This window comes from Anas platyrhynchos, chromosome 16, assembly GCF_047663525.1.
Source record: "Anas platyrhynchos isolate ZD024472 breed Pekin duck chromosome 16, IASCAAS_PekinDuck_T2T, whole genome shotgun sequence".
NCBI classification, from domain to species: domain Eukaryota; kingdom Metazoa; phylum Chordata; class Aves; order Anseriformes; family Anatidae; genus Anas; species Anas platyrhynchos.
In genome coordinates, this window is record NC_092602.1 from 12,364,355 (window position 1) to 12,385,391 (window position 21,037).

The 21,037-nt window shown below is 39.6% G+C and overlaps 1 protein-coding gene across 7 annotated transcripts in view; it reads left to right on the plus strand.

Annotated features, from left to right (window-relative positions):
- GALNT9 (polypeptide N-acetylgalactosaminyltransferase 9) overlaps positions 1-21,037 on the plus strand; it is a 429,083-nt gene that overhangs the window by 261,338 nt on the left and 146,708 nt on the right. The gene's annotated exons all lie outside the window — the stretch shown is intronic.

The window sequence follows — 21,037 nt, forward strand, 5'->3', positions numbered from 1 at the left end:
GCAGTGACAGGCGGATGCCTGTAAGTGTTCATTTTGCCTGGGGAGGCACGTTCTCACCAAGAGGCTTGTGCTAAATGGAAAGCATCATGTCCCAGTGCCCTGTACAACAAAATAAGAGGGAGAGGATGGGACATGTGCTGCTGTAAAAGCTGTTCTGCAGACATTTGAAATAATCTTTAACTCAGAGAAGGTGCAGCTGTGCCTTTCATTGAATGGCAACAAGGATGGTGAAAACTGCTTACCCCTACTTTCAGAGGCTTTTCTGCATTAATAGCCACCCTGTTCCCTCGCTGGGCTGTTGGACTAGTCATTGTTGACTCTCTCATTTCATGCACTCAGCAGATGAGCAGCGTGGAAACTGTGCCACAAGCAGCTCTTGCTGCTGCCATACAATTTTCCATGAGGTGTGTGAAGTTAGCAATTGGATGCAGCGGGATTTGCTGGGTTATTTTCTTGTGCTAGAAATCTGTCTAATCTGCCCTTTTCTCAGGCCTCCCCGCATTTTTATCAGAAGCAAGCTCTGCTGCAATTTTCCAGACACAGTTTAATAAGATAGAATAGTGTTTTATTACTATGATTATTTTATTGCTCTTTGTTTGCGTGACACTGATGATGAGTTTGAAGTGCTGCGTAGAGCACGCAACAAGCCCCACTCCTAAAAACAGCCTTTGGCTTATAACAAGTCCAGCCCTGCAGACGCTCAGGAGGTGGCATGCCTGTTCCCTTTCACCTTCACAGAATGTACCAGCTCTCTAAAGAAGTGCCTTGTATATGGCTCTCTTCAGGTAGATGCAGCTTATTTAGGGAAGGAATTTAAAAGGTTTCAGCAGGAATTTTCTAAAGTTCCTGAGTCATTAATGAGTGTAAGAACCGAAGAAATATGGTGACTTCTGTGCTCTTGATGCCAGTACGTGCTTCAGAAAGCCCAGGGCTTGATCCAGTCACTGTCGTTACACTCTCTGCCCTACCTGTGCTATTTAACATTGCTGATTGTGTGTGCTCGCTACCCCGTGCTCCTTGGGATGAACAGCGGTGGACCCTTAAGCCTTGTCTGTTGCAAGACAAGTTTGTAATTCCTTGTCCTAGTACTGTGACTTGTGCCTCAAAAGGTGATACCTTGGAGCACAAAAGCTGTTATTTGAAAGAGCAACAAAAAGTCTGCCCTGAGTTGTTCACCTAGTTGCTGGCAAGGAAAGCAAGTGCCCTTGTGTGTTCTGGGAGCTCACAGCTGAGACCTGCATTGTGTGGCACCACCAAAGCCCTTGAACGAAAGCCAATCAAAGGTGTCAGTTCAGCTGCCAAGCCTATTAAAAAGTCTGTAATGTATCTCTCCAGGTAGGAGAAAATGCTAATTGCTTGCTTCTACAATAAGCTTCTATTTTAATAATTTTTAACATTTAAAGGCAATGTTAATGTATTCCACTAGCTGCCCTGAAAACAGGAGTCTCGTGCATGAGAGCCGTACATTTCCCCATTCATCCCTTGGCAGGGTTGAGCAACTGCACCCCAAGCAGCTCTTGTTGCTGTCGTCCAGCTTTCCATGGCATGTGTAATGTCCCCAGCTGGATGCCAGTGGGGGGCTTGGCAGGGTTGGGAAGCATTGCTGACTTGATGCTCTTCAGCCTTTGGCTGTGTCTGTGAGCATCTGACTACACCAACACCGTATGGAAGAGTCACAGCTCACAGTCCGAGCTGAAGGAAATGGGAGCCTAAATACTTATCTGTGTTACACCTTGGGTACAAAGTTTTATTTTTGTAAATCTTTCCTAAAGCTGATTTCCTTTCTCTATATATTTTTGTACTACCATGGGTCTGTGTTTTCTCCCTACGGTTTCTGTTCCCCCTTCCTAAAACCACTGGCTAAGCAAATAGGTCAAAGGCAGGTGGTTGTGCTCAGCAGTTTTGGAGAACTGACTTAAAAGTCTTACCTATGGAGCTGTTAACTGTGGAGTGTGGTTGTATGAGGTCTGACTACAGTGGGATTTCTTAAAACCTTGTTTATGATATTATGCTGTCTTGTGAGTTATGAGGGTTTAAGATCTCATTAAGAATGAACTCTTCACCTCACTGCAGCCCATAATGGCTTCTGTGTTGTTTCTTAGTCAGTCTGTGAATTGCTATGATGAAACCGCTGGCTCTGGTGTCTGCTGGATGGAGACTGCTCCAGAAAGTGACTGGGGGTTCAAAACTTCCATCTCCTGCCGCTGCTGCACTCTGCTCTTCTCAGTGGGCAGCGGAAGCAAATAACTAGGGAATTTATCTGTTTTTCCTCTTTAGATACTAATATTTGAAAAACATCCATACTTTATTAGTATGTAGACTGAGTGCCACAGATCATTTCCATCTCAAGCAATGATTTTCAGACCTGTTTAGAGAGAGAGTGAGTCTGGAAAACTACCAAATTTAGAGACGTTGGACCTGTTTCCCATTGGGTTTACTTCCAGTTGTGCACAAAAAGTGCAGAATCTACCCAGGAAAAATAGCACAGGTTTGAACGACTGCAGAGTGCCATGGTGAAGAGAATATGGCCCCACATTTCTCTATGCAAGACAAGTAGTTCACAAAATAGGAATTTGATGTGGTTCGTGTTTTTGCTTTGCTAAGCCCAGGGGCCTTGTCATGATGGTTTGGGAGATTGATGCTTTCTTTACAGCTCTCTACCTCCAGGAATATTGTGGTTTTGTAAGAAAAAAAATAAAAACGGTGAGAGAAAGGATTTAACTATGCAGCAGTTACTATTGCAGCTGTTGATCAGGGGTGTATTAAGTGTGTTAGATTTTTTTTTTTTTTTAATAATAGGTAAAGTAATGGTTGTTTTCCTTTAATCAGAAAGGTTTGTCTCTTCACTCAACCTCCAGCCTCTCAATCACGGTCTTTTTTTTTCCTTTTTCCCCCCACCATTTTAAGTACAATCAACAGCGACAGACCAGGTCTACATCAGCTTGATATTTATAAAGTGGTCCAATCATAGCTTCACTTCTGGGTAGGAACAAATAAATTCATCAAGCAATTGATGCTTTTGCACTGCTGTTATGATAAATGTTGCCATCCATTATACCAGTATGCTCAGCCTGCAAGGAGCAGAACTAACTGAACGCTGCTGCCTGATAGGAATGACAACAAGACAATATGTGTTGCCTCTCTTTATGCTTTGTATTCGTAAACACAGCTCTCCAATTACACTAATTTTGTTTGTTTGGATTAGGCAACAGATTAAGAAATGCTTTTAGTTAACGCTGAAACATAACACACATTAATATTTTGGCAAACATGGCATAATTCCCTGCATTGGGATGGAGTCAGCCGTGCGGTGAGTGTAGGCTTATTTACTCTCAAGTTCCACCAGGTCCATGCTGTTGGAGCGTGCTGGGGGAGCAGCCACTTGCCTGGCTTGGATCTCTTCTTACTGCAGCAAAAGAAGAGACCCAAATGCCACCTACCAAGTGCAGGACAAGGACAGTGCATGTAGTGTTCAAGAACTACCTGCTTCCCCAATTGTCTCCGGGTTTCTTTGGAAAAAAATGGTACTGGTGCCAATACCAAAAGTGTTCACTGTTGTGTTCTGAGGAGGTTGCGAGTGGTAGTTCTTAGGAGATTTTCTGCTGTTTCAGCTTCAGACTTGCAATAATAAGGTAGCAACTGGTTTTTATTTGATTTCTACATTGGACTCAGTCCTCTTTTTCCTTTATTCCTGTGTAGTGCTTATTGTAGTCCTTGTGTGATGTGATTACAAAATGAAAGATTCATTAGAGAGGTGGAAACCAAGCTAGCAGATAGCACGCTGCAAAATGTAAAGCATATCTGACGGTATTTAAGACATCCTTTCTTTGATCACAAGCTCTGAAGAAGGAGATGTGTTGTGTGAATTGAAGGAAATTAATTAATTCAACAGGGAGAGTTCTGTTTCCTCTTTAGAAATTAATAAAAAGCTAACATCGTTTCAGAATTTGGCATTGTCCTCTAAAATATCTAGAAACGAGTGCACTGTACAGCCTCAAGTAGAAGTAAGCATGCAAAATCTGCCTTTTTTGGTCCAGTCTTTATGTACCAATAAATGTTATAGCTCTGATTTATTTCTGATTCTGAATTTCTCAGGTACATTTGATGCATGTTTATTGGAGTTTTAAAGTTCAACAAACATGTATTAACCCCATATAAACGGCTGATGTAGAATTCGCCTAGTGTTCAAACCATGCTTTAGATACTGAGATGCATGCAGCAACTGAAGGCAGCACAGTCCTGTCCTCAGTGTGGCACCACAAGAGCTTTATTTGTCACGTCTGTTGTCTTCCTTATCCCATTTGGTTGCTGTTCAGACACTGATGGGCAGCATTTGCTCTTTGTTTCAGTGGGAATGGAGAGAAGCCAGTCCTCCCTTAATGCATGTTACTGGTGTGAATTTTAGGGCTGTCTGCAGGTAGCGTTTGGGTCGAGAACTGGGCAGTTCTTGGCATTGTGTCAAAACCAAACTTCCCTTTGGGTCTGCCTTACTACTCCTGCAAGGAGACTGAACACAGATAAGAATCTGGTCTATGGAAACAGCTGATGTTGTTCATAAGGCCAGAAATCTGTGTGCATGAGGTGGGTGCTGGCAATGGGAGTTTCTGTAGCTGTTTCTCTGTGGAATCAGCCCACTTTTCTGATTCAGCCAAAATCAGTGGTGACTTGGAGAAAACTCTATAGGAAAATGAGCTCAAGTTTTCAGACTGGGAGTGTGATCCCCTGTGTTTCACATATCACACATTCATCAATTTATTGGGTGGACAATTTGGTTTGTTATTCTGCAGCTTGGGTCACAGTTACTAAAGCATAAATGGAAAAAAAAAAAAAAAAACACAAAACAAAAAACACACATTCTGCAACATCCTTATTAAACACAGAGCATGGTCTGCAAGCTGAAAGAAGGAAGACTGGACCCTGTAATCTACTCTGCAGAGAACAATTGTGCAAGGATTTATAAATGACATTTACAAATGATCAGAGGAATGCTGTGCTAATAACATCCAGACAGAAAACTCACTGGAAGATAAGAAATGGGTTTCAGTCCTCATAGCAGTTCATTGTCTGCGGCAAAAGGATTTTGTCTTTTTAGCATTTCCTCCAAGTATTCATCTGCTCCCTTATCAAGAACTCAGGGTTTTATCTGGTGGATTTTTGAGTTTCCAAAGGTGCTTTTTTTTTTTTTTTTTTTTTTTTTTGTGCTTGCAAGTTGAAGGCTGGTTATGGGCATCATTTACTCTGTTATCCTGCCGGCTACTTCTTTATCTGTTATAACGCACTTAATGAATGCAATTATGTCAGGATAAAGCAAGTATCTGATTTACAGCCTCTGCTAAAGAAACAATACAAGAGTCTTGGTGCTGCTCCAGGCTCAACATCTGCTTTCTGGATGGTGTAGGCACACTGCTTTCCTTAGATGGGACTCATGGAAGAAAGCAAGAGAAAGCCTTGACTGATTTTACAGATTAGAAAGACATACTTTGTGCTTTTGTGGGCTTCTGTATCAATGGAAAGTGCTGGGATTTTGTAATCAGAGCCAGTATGGAAGAGAGTTTTCTGATTCCTGGCAATCCCAGATGTTGCAATTACAAGTTTGCGGGCTCACAAACAAAACAAGAACTTCTATGCAAATTTCACATCCTCCTTACTCTCCTCTCTCCAAACACAATCAAGGAAGAAGCTTTGATAAGCACTGCATGTTGAAATTAAATTCAAAATTACTTTGTCTATTCTGTCTATAAGATTTATTTTCCCTAGAAGTGTCAAGTATCTTTTCAATGATTTTTTTGATTGAATTACATTCTGCTTTCTGATATTGTGGATTCCTGTATTTTCAGCTGTTTCAGGAGACAAAGAACATATTCACAAGTCATTGGCACCCTTTGCTACCACACTTCTTATTTTGTGCAACGTTCAGTCTGCTACTTATCTAACTGTTAACTAACCACAAGGTTGTCACATGTAATAAAAAGAAATGTTAGTCTGATTTTGAAGAGAAATCCTTTTCTTTTTTTTTTTTCTTTTTTTTTTTTTCATGAGTTGTTTGTGGAGCCAGTGAGGGACAGCACACTGGTTCTCCAGCAAGCTGCCTTGCCATGACCTTCTAGAGAGATGTTGCTTCCCAGACTGCTGCACTAAATGACCAAGCCCTTTTTTTCTTTCTAAGTTAACTTCTTCAGAAATACTTGAAATAGGCTTGAACACTGAAGCTGTTTAACGGGAGATGAAAACCTTGCTACAAATAGAGGCAGAAATGACGGTGGTACAGTGTACCTGCTGCGGAAGGACTCCATAAAGCTTTCTTGAATGAGGCACCAAGGAATATCACAGGAACTCTGCATTTCCAGAGAAGCTATTTTAAGTCATCCTGGAAGAAGCAAGTGGGATTTTGTACTTCATTTTCCATCTTGCATGACTTGTTGTAAAGAAGCACATCTTAAATACAGATAATTGGGTGAAGAAGGAAGAAAACAGTGTCTCCTTAAATACAAGTAATTGCTGTCACTGTACTTCTGAGACAGGTAACAAGCTTTGTTCTTAAATTGCTATGCAGCTGTGGTTTGTACTTGCCCTGGGAGCCCTGTTTTACATTTCCTTTCCACAACTTTCAGTAGCAACACAAAATAGGCCGCTAAGCTGAATCTCCAGGCTTGACTGCCGTGTTTGGATGCCTCAGTTTTCAGCTGCTTGTTGCAAGACAGCATGCCCTTGGTGCAGATGCACCACAGCACGCCCTCGGTGTGCTGCCAGATGTGGCAGCCCTCCCTTTGCACTGGTGGAGCTGTAGGATGCAGAAGGCACATCACGCCTTGCGGTGTCTCCATTGAGGGGCAGCAGGTCAGGACCCCAAATTAGGAGTCCTCGTTTGAAAACCTCCATCTTCCCTGGGCCCCCTACCCCAGCATGTAGAACTGGGGGAGGTCAGTGTTCTGTAGGGCGTTTCCTTCTGCACCTTTACCTCTTAGTGAGGGACCAACTTAACTGAGGTTTTGTTACCTTGCCTTGCTTGCTTCCACCTTTGAACATAAAATCCCTATTTTACAAGGAAGAAACTATGACTTATGCAATAGAAGAGTGAAGACCAGATTTTTAGCAAAGGTAAACATTTACCTAATATTAGCAATGAATGGGGACTGATTCACCACATCCTCACCTGAGTTTTTGGGTGGATTTTTCTGTTCAATGCATAACATAGCTTTAGGCTGACTGCACAGTGAATTATGGCAGTACCTCTTACATCAGCTAAAGGGATTTATTCTTCACCCAGCACTCTGCTCTGGCCATTGTTGGCAGCGCATTTAGACAGCTTCACAGGGAGGAACCAAACAAAGGAAACAACCTTTTAAATGCAGGGAAACAAGGAGGCATACTGTGGCTAGTTGTGAGCTGTTCTGCAAGGGGAACCAGGCAGGTAAAGAAAAAGCTGTTTTGAATTTCAGACTGATTATAAATGACAAGTTATCAAGGAGCATAAAGAAGGAGCTACTGTACATTTCATAACACTGATACCCTTTGTTAGACTACAGACAAAAGTAGGCTTTGACTTGAGACTACAGGAGAATACAAGATGAGAGTCTATAAAGATGGAACATATTGATCTTCCCTTTATCTTTTCAAAGCATTACTCTTTTGTCAAGGTTTCCTATTTTTGTATAACATGATGTCTCTATCTTCTAATATTTTGAGCATCTCAGTGCCCTTTTTTTTTTTTTTTTTTTAAGGGAAATGGTTGATTTATATTCTCCATAATGACATTTTTTTTCTAAATATTTCTGAATAATGAAATACATGAGCAAACCAAAAAGTCATTTCCCAAACAAATTGATAAAAATGGGTCAGTTCCTGGCCTGGCAAGAAAGCACACAGCTTCATGTCCCTCAGTAAAGATGTATTGATTTATATGAACTGAGTGAACTGAGCATCTTTCTCACTAAGTCCCACATCAGAGTGGGTTATTTTGGAGTGTGCTGGTTCCTATTAATTTTTAAAAGGGAAAACTTTATTAGGGAAATTAGAGGTATAAAACTAATTGATTTGTTATTGTTGAACAAGTGGAAACACTTTTGAAGATAAATATCCAGACTCCAAATTAATTGTTTAGACTTTTCAACTGAAATGAAAAGAAATTGAAAGTTTTTTTTAGCATCAGAATTGGGTGAGCTCCATATCTGGCTGTCGTTCAAAACTATAAAACCAGGAGTGGAAAGATGTAAAAATTTTGAAACAAGGTACTTTAACCCTTGTAAAGTTTATTTAAAAAAGAAAAAAAAAAAAAAAAAAAAAAAAAAAAAACAAATGCAGTAGGTGCTTTTGGCCCAGTTTGGGGTGTCTAAATTACATTTCTCAATGAATGAAATCAGCTCCTAGGTTAGCCAGCCTCTTGCCCCCATGTGTCTTTAGCACAGACTGCTCTTGAGTCATTGGTCTCTTCTAACAACATATGAGCACACCACTGGTGAACTTCCAGGAAATAAGGGTTGACTAATACTTTCTAATAAAATATAGTGGTATAATACTATAAAATGCAGACAACCATCATTCGAAGTGCAAACCTTAAGAAAAACTTTGTTTTCAGTTAGGAAATGATTGAATCTGCCCCAAATCAGGTAAGCAATCCACAGCTGCTATTAATCAAAGAATTAAGTTTCCCTTGACTTTCTTGACTTCAAACATAAAACAAGAATAATCTGAAAGATGAAGGGAATTCTGCAATCTAACATTCAAATACATCACACTCCATAAGTTCACCAAATTACTTTTCAGGATGCTGTACATCTCCAGCACACCAAGAACCTTTTTGCAGAGGCAAGTAGCCCAGCTAGAGTACAGCTCTGGTAGCTGGTGGGGATTGAACAGAGAAAAACAAAAACAAAACAAAAAAACTGCCAAGCACACAAATATTAAATGAGTCCTTGTTCTTTACAAGTCTGGCTTCCCCAAATGCAAATGAAAAGTTATTGGAATTGAAACTATTCAGAGTGTCACAGGTGTGACCACAGGGCATGTTCATCTGAAGACTAAGGAGCTTTATTGGAACTGCAACATGTTAGTTTTGGAGTCCTGAATACACACACACCACTTCCCACCCCCACACCATTTCTTCCTTTCTGATTGTTAATCTTTTATTTCAAGTTGGTTCAGAAAGTTTATATTTCTCATCTAATCATGTAAGATGCTTCATAAAAGTAAGAATAAATAGAGTGCCACAGTCTTTTTTTGGCTGGAAAAAAAAATAAAAATCACAGCTTTTAAAGGAACCTAATAACTATTTCTTTTTTCTTTTCAACAAGGAAGAGTTGGGGCTTTGCATCTTCACAACAGGTCTTATTTCTAAGAACAACAGGAAATTTAAAGAACCCCAGGGTTGCCTGAAGTCATGCAATATGGTTTTGTTCTATTTTTGACTTTGGAAAATGGGAATTTGCCCTCAAATCTAGTAAATCTGAGATCAGTGTTTTGTAATGTTTGCATTGGTTCTTTGGTTCTTGCAGCCAGTTTTACTGTTGGTTGCCTGGAATTTCAGCGCTGCTTTAGAATGCCAACTGCTGCTGTCTTTGTTTTTTTGATGGTCCATTCTAGATGGTGGTAGAGTTACTGTAGTGGTTTTTCTGTTTATGTCAATTCTATTCCCAACTTGTGCTATCAGAAGAGCACAGCAGGACAAAAATTCTTATTTTGTCTTGCCTCCAGCATGATCCTCCTTTCAACTTTTCTTTACAGCTGTGTGAAAAGGAAATAGATTCCTTTGGCTGTTTTGCTTGAAAGGCTGGAGCACCTTGACATATCGGTACGATGATATGGGAAGTTCACGGTGTTCGGAGATCATCGTTCTCCTACAGGTGTTAGCAGAGGAATGCTTATGCTGTGTCCTGAGCTGTTGGAAACTGCCATACCTCCATTTACAACTGTAGGATCAGGCCATGGTGTGAAAACCAATGCAAGAGACATTTTAAAAAGACATGAACATTGGGATTTATTTGTGAATATCAATATTAATATTAAATTAAGTAAAAATGAAAAAGGGAAGAAATTAGTGTGAAAGAGCAATAGAACTGCAAGAAATAAACAAAACATTAGTTTTTAATTGTGTTGTGCATTTTCTAATTCCCTTTTCTAATCCAGTATAAGCAGCTGGCTTGTGACAATATATTCCCAAAAGAATATGCAATTTTCCTCTCACAAACCAAATTGCATCCATCGTGGCAGTGTTAGTGCCTTGTTGGCTATCAGATATAGACTTTAACTCCTGAAAACAAATGGATCTTTCTTTCCTCTTCTCTGCACCCTGGAAAGCCCAAATTCCCATTAAGGTAAGAATTTTTTATAGTGCTGAATTGTCTATTACAGGATTTACTGTGATTTAGAGTTGATAAAAAGACATTCAGATACTTCTGTTGCCATTTTAAGACAGTATCAGATTTTCTGCAGTGTACCCCAGCTAGGGCAGAGAGAGATATCAAAGGACAAAAAGTAGATAAAAGTTACTCTTGCTGGTTGTAACTCACTGCACATTGAGGCTGACTTATGCTACAGCAATGGGACTTGAACACTTTCTTTGGTAAGGAGGCTTCCCAACGTAGAACCCTGCCTTTGGGTGTCATTCAATAGCACTACTAGTTGTCAGGCTGGGATTTAATGCTGATATGGTGTTGTACCTCAGGCTTTGTTTCAATGGAGCACTGCCCTCCATGGGTTAGGATACACTGGTAGAAGCAAATGGTATATTAACAGCAGGCTGTCTTTTCTTCTGACCCAAAGGTGATGTTGTAAGAGTTGCAAAGCAGTAACGACTTATAGGTGGAGCTAAGGCTCTTTACAATCTATTTGTCTGTCTATCTACTGGTTTATTTTTGTGAGTGCTGGAGTCAACCAAGACAAAAGGAAATATGTAGGGAGACAAAACAAAACACACAAAACCTTGTTTCCAAGTCTTTGCAGTAATAAGAGACTCTCTGCTTGCAAAGCTGTGAAGCTTTTGCGGACCACATTTGTAGAACTTGACTTTCATTTTCAACAGCCAGGGGCCATGTATTCATAGATGGATGCTGCTCAGTCTGTTGGCCAGAGGACCGGGCACTTCCTAATTGGCAACTGGCGACACAACAGCCCGGTTGTGCCCACAGGAATAAGACTCTGTTACTGCTCCAAGTTAGGTACTTTTAGACTGCCGTAATCCCTGGAAGTCCATGGTTCAGTTACTCGCATCAGTTCTGAAAACCCTCAGGTGAACGCGCTCTGCACAGGTGCTTGTCAGCCGCATGTAAAAAATTATATTTTTAGTTGTCCTCTCTGCTGCAAGTCCAGAACTGTGTGAGTCAGGAACAAGGTGATGGAAGGCATTGCTCAGAACTGTTTTGCATGCCACAGAAGCAGCGCTTTATTTGAGATAACTTTGGGATTTGTTTTCCTTCATATTGTCCTCGTAGTTGCCTGCAGCATGCTTTGGAAAGCTATGTAGGTGTAAAAGAGCATAGGCTCACTGATTCTTCTACTGGTTTTCACCGAAATGAAGGCTTTACCTGAGGAAAGTCAGACTCAGTACTGCTTGTTCAGTTTTCATATTTAAATTTACACTGATGCAGTGCACAGTTAGCAGCAATTACACGAATTTACATTTTCAAGGCAGAGGGTTTTCTCAGTGCTAAATCTGGTCTTTATATCCAGCTCTTTCAAGTGCATTAGTATTGCAGTGTTACATGGCAGTATTCACTTACCTAATTTTAGAGTGGGCTATTTTAAGAGTAATCTGATGTATTCATTTATGTCATACAGAGTGAATGTTATAAAGATGCACTATTCTTATCGCAGCTGCCCATTATTATTTATCTTGTCTATGCATTGTCCCAGTTGAGGTCAGGGTGCTGTGCTAGATAAACTCCATTCGAGCATTGAGAACAAAACCAGTTGGGCTGGTGCCACAGGGGAAGGAGGGGATTCTTAGATACAGACTGAAGACTTAATCGACAGAATGAATTTGATAGTAATCAGTAGTTGTGCCTGTGACTAGTTAAAGCTGTTCTGTGACTGTTATTTCTGAATCCTACTACCAGATTAATTTACAAGTTTGTACTTTCTTTTCTAATCTCAGTTCCAAACCCTGTTTGTGCTTGAAATGATACCTTTGCAGTAGGTATGCCCATTCAGAGGGCTTCCTAAATATTATTTCCTTGAACCAAACCTGCAGAACAGGCAAATAGCTTTGTTTACCTCCAATTAGCCATGTAACAGTGATAATTATGTTTGTATTGGGTTCTGGACCTTTAAATAGATACATTACTTGAGGGTCTGATTTCATAGGGTAGTGAATGTTATCACCTCTGGAAATACTTTATTCTTCCCTTGCCATTTTGTCACATTTTTGGCTCTTCTGGGGAAGCAATCCATGCCAAACCCTCTGTGGCCTTTCTTTGCTCTAAGAAGTTCCCAATCCATGTGCTGACCACAGAAGTTCTTCAGACCTAGGAGGAAAACAACCTCAGTTATTTTAGCTACAGACACTTCTGTCTAATTTGAGGGTTTTACTCTCTTGCTTTAGTTCTTTGTTTTCTGTCCAATCTGACCTAGGTTCTATTGGTAAATTCATTAGATCCCTCTACATCAATCTGTCCACTTCTACTTTCTTCTCCTAATCCAATTCATGCTATGGTTTCTTCTTCCCTGTGTTCAAGAAGTTGCAGTATTTCCTGTGACAGATGATTACTGTTTCAAGAGAATTCCCCTCACCTTTTGTCAAAAGTTGAATAACCTTTGTCTGTCACCTGAGTTATCCTTTAGTATGTACTCTGGCAGGGTACCCTACTAATTGTATTGAACAGAGCATTCTAACAAGCAGTAATGCTTGCTCAGTGCTACGGTGTCCCTGTTAAGCAGCAGCTGAACGCCCTGTATTTTAGGCTGATGTAGGTCAATGCTAAGCTCCGTAAAGGCATGTCCTCCCAGGGGGTTTGTGCCTGAGGGATGGAAGGGAATAACCAGCACTAACCAAAACTTCGCTCAGCACTGGGCAGCCTACACACTGCTTGCTAATCTTTGGTTTATGTAAATCAAAAGCAGCTCAATGGACAGAAAGGGATTTAATGTCATGAAATTTTTTGAACCGATACATCATACCCTACGTATCCAATTACATGATAGTAATAAATAGCATAAAGGAAACTACAGACTTGATCCTTTCCGTTTCGTGCTTCCTTTATACAGGTGGAATGTGATCTGTTCTTCATGGCTGGTGTTAATGTCTGTATTTGGGAATATCAAACCACAGACACAAAATATCTCCCTGCATTTAGTATAAAAAGCAGCAAGTGTTCTGTGTCTACAGTTATATATCACAATGCAGTGACTAAAGACCCGTGCAGTCTGAAATGCTTGTGAGCTTGGCCAGAGGCTTTGAGGCTGCAGCTTCACTGTAGAGAAACTACAAGTTCCTACAGTTACTGTAGGGTTTTGGTGAGAAATACATTTCCCTGAAAATAAGTAAATATATAAATAAATTAAGCTCTTCAACTTCATAGCTCAGAGCAAGATTAATTAAGAGGAAAAAATGCTTGATATATCTGCTCTTCATAGGATTAATGAATAATAAAGGATTTTTTCCCACATCTACAGCTAAAGGTTCTGAGTATCTGTGCACATCATGCCTACGTGTCTCTGTCTACTTCCAGCTCTCCTGGCTGCATTGCCCTTTTGATGCCTGTAACAAATCTGTTGGTTTTCCATGTTCTCCCGGGTTTGGACTTTTATTTGTTTTTAAACTGTGTATGGGCTCTGAATGAATTGAGATAAAGATTAATAAAAACAAAGTCTGCCACTTCCTTTATGGCAAGCTGTCCCTAATTTTCAGATGGAGAAACTGAAAACTAGAGAAGTTGTGTGGTCTAGAACACGAAACAGCTTAATAATTATTTAAGCATTTTCCTAGGCCAAAAGAGTCTTAAATGTTCTTTTTCTACTGATGGATCATTTCAAATGTGTTTAAAAACAAAACAACAACAAAAAACCTCATCAGTGTGTTAAATGAAACTTTGTCTTTTAATGGAATATTTGGAAATTTAATTCAAGTAGATGAGTTCGGTTTTTATCATCGTACATCCATCTGTTAAGGCTTCTCAATAGCATTTTTTTTGAGGATGGAATGTTACCATAAATCAGCTTTTATCTTTTTTTTTTTAGAGTGATTTTTTTAAAAATAAATTGAAGACTTTAATGCTAGAAGTGGTTTGGTTTCTATTTAAATATTCTGAAAGTCTCTTATAAAGGCAGATACAAACTGCACTAAATGTTCCTTATTACTCACACATGCACTGTCCCTGTGAAAAACATCATACATCAGAGGTAGCAGTGATTCTTCAGATATGCCCGGTGACAAGCCACTGTAAAGCTAGTCTTTCCTAAAAATGTCAATGTCAACTTTATTTGCCAAAACATGTTTTCTTCTTTCAAGCTGCCAGTTGTTGTTTCAAAATAAATGGAATCTAAAAATCTCATTATTTTTATTGTTTAAAGCCAGCACTGGGTGCAGCTCTGGGGGTCAGGAGGTAACAATACTAATTTACCCTTGTGCTTCTGCACTTAGGATATTTAATCTCTTATGACTTTGACATGATGACTGGCTGTGTTTCTTAATTTTGCTGTGAAGATTTTGCTGGAGGGCCATGCATCTTTTGATAATGTGTATGAAGTCACAGACAAATAAGTAAATGAATATTGTATGAGGCTCTTTTCCTACAAGTGGATCAGCCGGGCAAATACTTGCAGAAGTCCACAAGCCTGTATACTTCATTGCAGAAGTGGGACTGTGATGATGACGGCCAAAGATGAACTTAAAAAAATCTTTCTAACTCTTCTAAGCCACAGCTTTTTTGATGAGCTTTCAGCTGGATCGGACAGGGAGCAATGTTGTTCCAGCTATGGCTGTACCTCTCTGGGGTCTGCAGGCTATTTTAATGCCAATGGAGAACAGCCAACAGTGCAACAAAAGAGATGTTACCTGAGAAAGCCTTTCTTTTTGATGGTATTTTAGTAAATAGACTCCTATTTAAAAGGATGACTATATTAAAAAACACACCTTTATATATAAACTTGATCTGGGCAGTATTTTCTCCTAAGATAATATTTGATGGAATACTGATAGCAAAGCTGACTGCAAATTCTGTTACCATACGGTTGACTGAGTAAGAGTAGGATGGAAATGAGACAAATGGATTCCAAGGGGGAACCACAGATGGAAGTCCATATCTGTCAGCTGACACATAGACCCAGAGATTGATCTGTTTCTGGGATTAGGAGCCCCGTTGATGCATCATTGTTATAAAACAATACTGTCAAAGAGCAGTGTCTGCTTCAAAGGCTGTACAGAGTATGAGGTTAGAGATGGTGACTGCAGCAGAAGAGGGAACAAAGGGAACCATTGGAGAATATTGGCCACCACAAAAAGCAGAAGTCTCAGTATGCAAACAGTGCACTCTTTAGGAAGGATTTTGTAACTTTTCTGGCAAAAGGAATAAGTAAAGATGGATTTCAAGGAGTATAATGAGGTAATTACTGTATCTGTAATAACTGGATATTTAATTACGTTTATACATCTATTACACATTTATATGCTTTACTAGAGCTCTCATAAATATAGAAGCTGTCCTTGAAAACTTCTCAGACTCATTTCTAGCACGTGAGTCTTTCTCTGTCTCTGTTTTATCGCGTCTGAAATTTCTTACAGGAAGTGATGATGGTTACCAAAACCATCGCTCTGCAACCTGCCATTCCCAGGCAGCAGCTGTCGAGCAGGTCCCCACCACCGTCCCTTTCTGAGGCATACACACACTGAGCCTTTCTGCCATTTGGTGGTGAAAGGGTCCTATAGCATTTTTTTCTGTTGTTGTGTGGAGTAAATCTAACACCATGCAAATAATCCTTTATTATGATGAATGGTGATAATCCCACTTGAGCAAAGAAGCACCTATTCTGAAATTACTGTAGGAGATAACAGAAAGTGGATGCAGTTGGGCTGCACAAAAGTAGGAACTGAACTCATTCTTATTAAAATCAGTGAGAACTGTAATGTTTACAAATTAGAGCTTTGTGAAAAGTAAGCACGTGGGTTGAATATTTTAGTCTAGACAGTTATTTCTATTCTGTTTTTACAATGGCAGGTTAATTTTTTTTTTAGTGCATGTTTAGATAATTGTTGGGTTTTATCTGCATGTTATTTACTACAGTGTGGTCATCAGCACGATATCACAAACATGAAAGCAGCAGATCTGCCTGCAATTGTGCTGGGCATAAATGCTCTCTGCAGAGTCAACCTGCAGTTTTAGTACTACAGCAGGGATATATGGGTATTGCATTTTCTTATCAGAGCGACAGGCACTAGATCACAGCGTAGTCTGCACCTTTGAAGAACTGCTTCATGTACAAGTGGGAATTGCTGCAGTTTTAGAAGGAAGCATCCAAAAATTCCATTTCAGGAACCTCTGTGTAACCGTAATTTATTAAGTGAAATAGTGATGAGGCTAATACTGCCAAAATATACATATACACATATAATTTCTGAAATAAATGCTCAAATTTTAAGGCATCTCATTGGATTTCAAACCATCTCCAAGATGAATTAATATCCAGCACTTCCAGGCTAATCCTGTGAATACTTAGTCCCTGCATTGTGCATAATGCTTTGAGTGGGTCTGCTGGTTATGAATGAAAAGTTTTTGCACGCAGTAATTGGGACCCCAGTAATAAAAGCTTATGGCATCAAGTCTGTAATTATTGTAGTTTAAAGGTCATTTTTACTAAAGTAAACACATTCATCTTGTTTGAAACCATAGCACCAGCACATTGTGTTGTCATTCTGTTCTAAGTAAAGTAGACATTGATTATATTCAGGGGTGTTCAGTCATCATACACCTTTACTTTCTGAGCCAACACTAAATGTTCCCAGTGTAGTATCACCACACAGAAATCCCTTAAGGCTTTTCAGCTTACAGCCTTTTTAATGCAGTGAGATGGATACCAGGTTGGGGATTCCTTTCTTTGCCTTAACTTGGATGCACCACTTTTATGCTAGCAATAATAAGCATTTGGTCAAACGTGAACATGCTCCAAAGCTTCTGCATCAATATGGACAGAGTGGTAGCCTGCAGTCTTAGGGACCTGGCAGTGTCTTGTAGCAAGAGGAATTGTTTGGCTTTTGGCCTCCTCATGCCACTATAGCAGCTTGTTATCTTCTCCAGTGCTGCAACAGAAAAGGTAATAGTCCAGTTGGAAACATGTCAAATGTAAGACAGTTGAGGCTGCCTTATTTATTTCTCTCCAAACTTGCTAACTAATTGTTCAGAAAAAAATAATGAAATCCTTGTTCAAATCTTATTTCAGAATCTGTTGTAACTATGATAAGAAGGAGGCTGCACAAATAAGAGATTGCAATTATTCAATGTGTCACAATACCCTTTCACAACAGGATGAGGGTTTCAGTTCTTGTTGATATATTCAATATTGTTTTCTTCTAGATAAATACTACTAAAAACATAAAATACATAAAATATTAGTCTATAGTAAAACTCTAGATGGTTGGTTAGTAAATTCAGTTGAGATTTCATTAGGAAAATGGTAGGTGATACATGAATAACTGCAGCTGGAATCTGCAGTTGCAGATCATCACTGACAATATTGTGCCTGTTTTTGTTTTGTTTTGTTTTGTTTTAATTTTAGAGCTAGCATTCAAGTATTGTAAGCTTCAAAGTATCCCTTCTACATATTATTCATTCTTGCAAAAGTTTCATGTCATGCAGTAGAATTATCACAAAGGAACTTCTCTTTAGATACGTTAAATTAGTCTTGCTGTGTCCTTTTGGAGAAGTGAATGGGAATGATTTAATTATTATAAACTTAAATATATATATATATTGTTTTCAACATAAACTTTTTAAATTTCAATAACTTCTAAGCAACTATTCAATCACTTTCTCTTCTTCTTGTCTTCCCCCAAGAGTAAGATCTTACTTATTTTATTTCATCAGCAAGCTGTTTCCTTTATCACCTTCCGGAGATTCTAAAACTGAAATTCAATGGAAAACACCTCATAAAAGAACTGAAATTATATAACTTGATTATTTGAGTATGTACCCACCATACTTGGAACTGTACAACAGAAGAGGCATGGTAATTCCAGGGTTCTGCTATATGTATGGTACTTTGTGGGAGAATCTGATATGGTGGTCTTTTATAACTTTTTCTGCCCACTTTTGGGGGTAAATTGAACTTGGAAAATGTCTAGATGATGATGATTGTCTTGGCCATATCCAACTGCTGCACAATCTACAGTTTTTACTAGCTGGTAAAATAAAATTTATAATCTAGTTCCCCTGGTTGAGGTTTAGGTTTTCGCTAGCTTTAAATGAACTAGGGGTCAGACTGACCTGGAGTCTGTTACCATGACTAGTTCTCTGGTGGGCTCTACAGATAAGACTATGACGGCAAGACGGATGCTTTACTAAAGATTATTTTCAAAATATTTTAGTTCATTGCTGCTGAAAGTGAAATTTACTGTCTATGACCACAGTAGCTAAGCACAGCAGGATTTTAAATGCAGAAGCAACTGAAGTTTTCTTTTGTATCAACATCTTCACACCAAGTTGACATGTTCTGCAGTAACCAAGAATCAACAGATGCACTTTTTTTTTTTTAATATGCTGTTGTTATAATTTATTATTAGTCTTAGCTACTTGACAGTTCAATAGCAGCTCAAGAGTGTCCCAAGGCAATAAACCATCTTCATTACAGGAGGTGCCTCTGACAGACAGCTATTTTAGAATGTGGATTGGGTTTGTGTTTTTTTTTTTTTTTTTTTTGCATTTGGTTGGTTGGTTTTTAGAATTTTTCCCTCTGGCTACTTAACATAATCTTCATCTTTGGCCATCTGTCCCTCATCCAGGTGCTCATTCTGTCTGAGAACAGTGATAGCAGAGAGACAGCAATGAGTGTGATCGGCTAGAGACTGTCATTGGAGTACACAGTATCTTGATGTTTCTTTCTAGCAGCTTCCTATTCATCTTGGTTGATATGAGTGAAAACATGAGCCCTATGGAGACGAATAGGAGTAAAAATCAATGAGAGAGAGTAATAGCCTACTGGAGAGAGAGCTGGATTTGCAATTTGGAATGGGATCCCGGCTTTGCCTCTGGCTTGTTCCATTGATTTGGGGCAAAGTTACCACTGCCTTTCCATGTTCCCCATTTGTAAGATAGGTCAGCACTCAGAGCTGATTGGTATGTTTTTAACAAGAGCATTTTCATTGAAATCCAAATGTTGCATATATTGATTTTGATCTAGTTTTCTTCTGGCAATACAGGCCTTTCTGAGTGAGGAGAAATTGGAACCTGACCCTTTTGGGCAGGAAACAGTGGTTTCAGCTGAAATATTTTTCTGTGAAAATATTTCAAAGCTTTTTGGGTTTGTTCCAATGCAAAAATAAAATATGTTTTCTGACCTTGAAAGTTTTCCAGAAACACTTCTACTGTCCTTCAGTCAGTTCTAATAGTATGTCATTTGTAAATTTTTTTGAGATCTTTGAGTGAACAGTGATCTATAAGAATTATTCTTTGAATGGTGTGAGGTAAGGTTGCAGTCATGTAAGTGTATTCTGATAGTCTTCTCTGCATGCTGTAGAGTCAGTTTAAGCTGACCATTTAAGAACATCTGCTTAGTAAAAGGGAGTAATTGTCATACCTAAGTCACATCGTGAATAAAATCATGTCTTTGAAAGAGACATTTAAAACTCGTAGTGTTATGAAAGCAAACATCAAAACTGGTAAAGTCTCAGTGGTAGCAGACGGTGGTTTTCAGCTCTTGTGTCTGAATCTGGACTGGACAGCTTGTGAACTTGGAGTTTGGAAACAGTAATGTAACAGATTCTTAACCATATCAAGACCAGCAGGTGTTGCTATAATATATTAAATGCAGTGGAGACATCTAATAAGCTGCACTTGAACGTTAGTTCGATAAGTTTTCTTAAATCAAAAAGGTATTTTTATAGGAAAACATAATGCTATGAAAGCCTTTCCATAAGAATACTAAAGTAATCGAAACACTGGAAAATTGCAGGTTCAGGGCTGCTTCTGCTGAGCTGACTGAGAGTTTTAGTACTGCTTCAGTGAGAGAGCAGCTGACCCTGCATTTAGGTATTGAGACTTCTGTGTGTTTAAGAGTAAAATACTGCTGAAAGTAACCAGCCCTGTAGAGTTTTCTGTAGAGATATACTTCTTTGTGAGAAATAATGCATCTTTTGCCACAGATTAGATTATGATGAAGTTCTAGTATAAGCTTGTTTTGCTGCTGTTGATCTTCACAGTGCACAGGGTTCCTGAGTGAGCCTAAAACACTAAGGGGACAATTTCTCCAAGGCAGAAACACGATAGGTCTCATGTCTCTTCAGACTGCACCCTCAGTGCCTTGCAGAGGCTGTACAACTGGATGGTCAGAAGCAGGGCATTGGTGGAGAGTCTGCACTGCTGGAAATCCTGAGCAGGCCTTTCCAGGATACAGTAAATTCAGTGAGGCTCCTAACTTTTGCTGGGTTTTGAGCATGGCAGCTCCTGAAATCAAGAAGGAAGGCTGAAAGGGAGGAAATAAAAAAAACAACCAACCAACACTCCCCCTCCCCTTCCTCCCCCCCCAGCAAAAACAAACAGCCAGGATTACATTATGATTTGCAACCCTCTTAGAGGGATGTTATACAGGGAGGAACGCTCTGTGGGAATGAATGTAGAAACTGCCAACTTGAAAGGGCTCAACTGCCTTGTGTCCACGGGTGGCTAGCTTATTGATCTTGGTAGATCTTCAGCAGCTGCTGGCTGTGTAACAGGAAGGGCCTGAGCTGCTTGTCTCCACTTGTAGATGCTTGGCAAGAACTTCTCCTGCATGTGGAAGAGGTCCCAGCCATCTCACTCCCAGGCAGGAGCACCAGCCAACATTCCTGCTCATGGTGCATGAGCAGCTCTCCTGGTAGCTGGGAGCACGTGAACTTGTCTCAGTTCATTTCGAGCAGTGA